Source organism: Hemicordylus capensis, chromosome 6 (assembly GCF_027244095.1).
Source record: "Hemicordylus capensis ecotype Gifberg chromosome 6, rHemCap1.1.pri, whole genome shotgun sequence".
Lineage (NCBI taxonomy): Eukaryota > Metazoa > Chordata > Lepidosauria > Squamata > Cordylidae > Hemicordylus > Hemicordylus capensis.
The window spans coordinates 16685016-16689530 of record NC_069662.1 but is presented as its reverse complement, the minus strand read 5'-3'; the positions used below and the strand labels follow the sequence as shown (position 1 = coordinate 16689530).

Sequence of the window (4515 nt, the reverse complement as noted above, 5' to 3'; positions counted from 1 at the left end):
TTCTCTCCCCCTCTTCCATCCACTCCCCACCCCCCGTCAATCCACCCCAACCCCTTCCCCTGTCTTTCTCTCTTGTCAAGCCTCCCCATGCCCCGCTCTCTCCTCAAGCCTCCCCCCATCCCCTCTCTCACTCCCTCTTGTCAAGCCTCCCCTGTCCCCTTTCTCTCTCTCTCCTTCTCCCCCACCAGCATTCCCTCTAACATTCCCAGATGTTGTTGGCTACAACTCCCAGATGTTGTTGATGTATGGGACTAACAACTCCCATCATCCCCAAGCAAAAGCTATTGCAGCTGGGGATGCTGGGAGTTGTAATCAACAGCGTCTGGGAATCCTTGTTAGAAGGAACACTGTCCCCCACCCCCTCTGGTCATTAGGAAGTATGATATGCATAATTTCTTCCCCCCCAAAAATAAAAATCTAAATTTCCCACGAGCATATTCCAGTGTAAAAGTAGTGCATTCAGTGAATTTGAGTGGCAGGGCAAGGGAGTTTATTCACAAGGGAGTTTATTAAGAAAGGGTGTAAGAGAAATAAGCCCTGCTCTGCCCCCTGCTGGTCTTATTTTCCCAATCAGAGATTTCACAGACAAGGCTGTTCTGCCAGCTTTAAGGGACATTCAGGTGATATACATGCACAAGTCATTTTACATGGTCATTTTTACCATGGTAGATGCACCACAGAGGTGGTTGGTTTTTTGTGTGGTTTTTTTTTTTAATTCTCTGTGCACCATTGTGAATAAACTGTATTTTCCTTCAAGTCAGAATAAAAGTAGTTTGAAAAGGCAGAGTTTATTCACAGATTGACAGTAAATGGCACTAAGAATATTATACAACATCCTTGGGTGTTTTGTGTATTTTTCTCCTTGTACTTATTGCACTGAAGTAGGACTATATCATCGACTGGAAGAGCCCTACATTGACAGAATCCTGCATACATACAGCTGTACAAATGGGACTCTTTCCCTGTGTTGAAATTAACGTGTGTAGGTGAGGTCTGGCACCTGTAATCACATGATCCCACTTATTAGAATGTCTGAAATGAGCTTCTCCTTTTGTATTGTTGCCCTAACCTCTAATCCTAGATGCAGGGCCATCCACAGCAGGGATTTTTAACATCTGAAGCTGCCTCTTGTCTCACAAGGATTCCAACCTCTGAGCGAACAGCAAAGATCCCCGGGTGCTCTTGATCTGGCCTCACTCGGCAGCAGCCAAGAACAGAGTGCTGCAACCACTGGAGAGTCTGGCCAACTGATGATGTCATCGGTTGGCATTGGGATGCCAGGGGCCCACCCACACAGAGTCACAGCCATGACCATGAGGCACACCTTGGGCAGCTCCCGATATCTTCTACAACAACAACGACAATTATTTATATACCTCTCTCTTCAACCAAAGCTCACAACATGGTTTACATAGAAACATGAATAATACATAAATAAAGTGGCCCCCTGTCCCCAAAGGGCTCTCACAATCTAAAAAAGAAACACAAGATAGACACCAGCAACAGTCACTAGAGGGATGCTGGGCTGGGGTTGGATAGGGCCAGTTGCTCTCCCCCTGCTAAATATAAGAGAATCACCACTTTAAAAGGTGTCTCTTTGCTCGGTTAGCAGGAGTAATTGGGGTAATTAGGAGTATCTAAATAAGCAAAAGCTAGTATACAAATAATCGTAGACAAGGGAGGTAGCAAGTATCTACATTACCTTCTGACAGGCAATATGAATATAGTGAAGAAAATAACAGTTTCACATACATCTCAGTTATGAAGGTATGTATATGCCGGGGGCACTGTGTTTTCATTTAAGGATCAATGCAGTTTATGCAGTTTTGGAGAGCTGTAGCTGTTGGGTGGAGCTTGTGCAGGTTCTGAGTTGTAATAATGAAGAGCAGTTCTGTTTTGAGCCCTATGTGATCTTTCTATTTTTTCTGCTACTAACGCAGCAGGAAGAATATTCTTCCATAGGCTTAGCTGATCAATAGGGAGATATAATCAATCAACCTTTATTTTGGTCAAAGACCAGCACAGGATATAGTACAAATACAAAGAACTAAAACTCATTAAAATTATTAAAAACCAGATAGATACACCTGTGTAACCATGGCTATAATTGGCCTAAAAGATAATAGCTATAACTATAATTAAGATCAGTTATATTATGATTATGATAATTAAAATACAACTCTACAAAACTGTGGGGTAATTAATAAAATACGATACTGTAGGCTAAGCCTGGGAGCTATAGGGAGATTAATAAAGTAAGGATCAAAGACAGAAATAAAAGATAAAAGATAAAATAGAAATCAATATGCAACTATCTTTAAAAGTATGACATCTAAAAACGTAGAACAGCTAAAATAACATATAAGAGCTACTCTGTGAAGTAGAGGAGCAAATTAAAAATTTATACAATCAAATAAAATGATCAGTAGTTAAAAGTCTGCTGCGAAAGATATTAACTGGCGATCAGGACCAGATGGATCTTGCACACTGCCCCACAGAACCTGGCAAAGGGAGATATAATGATTGAATGCCCTGTTTGTTTATTGAATGAAGGGATGTTATGTTACCACGAACGGAGCTCCTTTTACCATACCATTAACAGTCTTCTTTGAGAGATCTTTCACATAGAGCAAGTTGCCAAATTCTACATAACCATCCCAATATTGTCAAGCTGCTTCTGCCCTGACTAGTAACCTCCATTTCTACCCAAAACCGGTCTTTGTTTTGTTTCCCAAACTTCTAAGTTGCAAGGAGTTCCAGAGCAGTGCAGTTGGGTTTAGTTCCCTTTGGAGGAGAGAGCACTGGAGGAGGTTTTCCAAACCAATTTCTCCTGCTTCACTATGCTTAGGGTAGGGGGGAGTTCCTACGAAGGAGGGATTTACAGTGACTTCAATGCAGAAACGGCAAGGTACTGTTTATACCACCAACTCCTTTTTCCAAGACATTTCATTACAATTGATCCTTAAAATGTATGTCCGTCTCTGAGCAGAAGCCCAACACGCCCCAGAGTAATGCAGGGTGGTGGTGGTTAACTCATCACCATTGTCCTTCTCCGGCCACTCTTGCTGCCTGTAGCTGGCTCCCTCTCTGGGGAAGCCCAGCTCCCAAACTGTAGGCCGCCCTCATCATCGGCTGCCTCTCTGCTAAATTGCCCAGTGTAGCCTGTGAAAAAGGCCAATTCCATGCTAGAGATCATTAGGAAGGGGGTTGAAATTTAAAATGCTAATATTATAATGCCCTTATACAAATCCATGGTACGGCCAGATTTGGAGTACTGCATAAGGTTCTGGCCACTGTATCTTAAGAAGTACATTATAGAACTGGAAAAGGTGCAGATGAGGGCAACCAAGCTTATCAGGGGCCTGGAGCACCGTCTTCATGAGGTAAGGCTACAGCATTTGGGGCTTTTTAGTTGAGAAAAGAAGCAACTATGGGGAGACATGATAGAAGTGTATGAAATTATGCATGGAGTAGAGAGACTGGACAGAGAGAAACATCTCTCCCTCTCTCACAACCCTAGAACCAGGGGTCATCCCATGAAACTGAAGGCTGGAAAATTTAGGGCCAACAAAAGGAAGTACTTTTTCACACAGCACATAATTAATCTATGGAATTATCTGCCACAGGTTGTGGTGATCCTATCTTGGATGGCTTTAAAAGGGGCTTAGAACATATTCACGGAGGGCGGGTCAATCAATGGCTACTAGTCTGGTGGCTATAGGCCACCTCCCGCTTCAGGCAAGATGCCTCTAAATAGCAGTTGCAGGGGAGCAATAGCAAGAGAGAGGGCATGCCCTCACCTCTTGCCTGTGGGCTTCTCAGAGGCATCTGGTGGGCGACTGTGTGAAACAGGATTCAGGACTAGATGGGCCTTGGGCCTGATCCAGCGTGTTCTTTTGTTCTTAAAGCCTCTCCTAGGCTCTGCCTCCTCCCATGCCTCACTCCTTGTTTCCTCTTCCCCCAAGTCTTGTGCAGTTTCACTGGACCCCTCTGGGGCCTCACCGCTTCGGGCAGCTCCAAGAGAGATGGAGGCTGGTCGGGCTAGGCCAGTGCAGCTTTCTTTCCCAGCCCCTGAAGGGTGAGAGATGGAGGAGGAAGAGGAGGGACGCCCCATACCGCAGGAGCACTGCCACCTACCTTGGGTGAGTGAAGGGCATTGGGCAGGGCAGCGTCCAAACAACATAATATATGCATGTTTTAAAAGTGGTGTTTGGGGAGTGTTGAAAACGGCAGTGCGGGATACTCTGGCAGTTTTGGCTGTGCTGTATGGAGAGACCTCTGAGATACAGCATGAGGCAGAGGTGTGACCACCTGTGTGGGAGTTACTTCGACTCTGCAGGCCACCTCGCAATTCCATTCAGAGTTGCTGCTTGCGCCCTGCAGTCTATTTCTGGGAGAAAGGCAGCGCCATCTAAACAATTATATATATATTTAAAAATCCTGGTGCTCTAGTGCCACTTACAACCATGCACTAGCACGGAGGGCAGACATCTGAACATTCATTTAAAAAGCAAG

General features: G+C 44.6%; 1 protein-coding gene across 2 annotated transcripts in view; it reads left to right on the top strand.

The window, feature by feature from the left end:
- The first annotated feature begins 2805 nt into the window (after positions 1–2805).
- The window catches only part of ITGAL (integrin subunit alpha L), an 87341-nt gene continuing 85631 nt past the window's right edge, over positions 2806–4515 (top strand). For both annotated transcript variants that reach the window (XM_053260799.1, XM_053260796.1), the window contains exons 1-2: positions 2806–2908; positions 3966–4142. The gene's annotated coding sequence lies outside the window, so the exon portion shown is untranslated. The remainder of the gene's footprint in view (positions 2909–3965; positions 4143–4515) is intronic.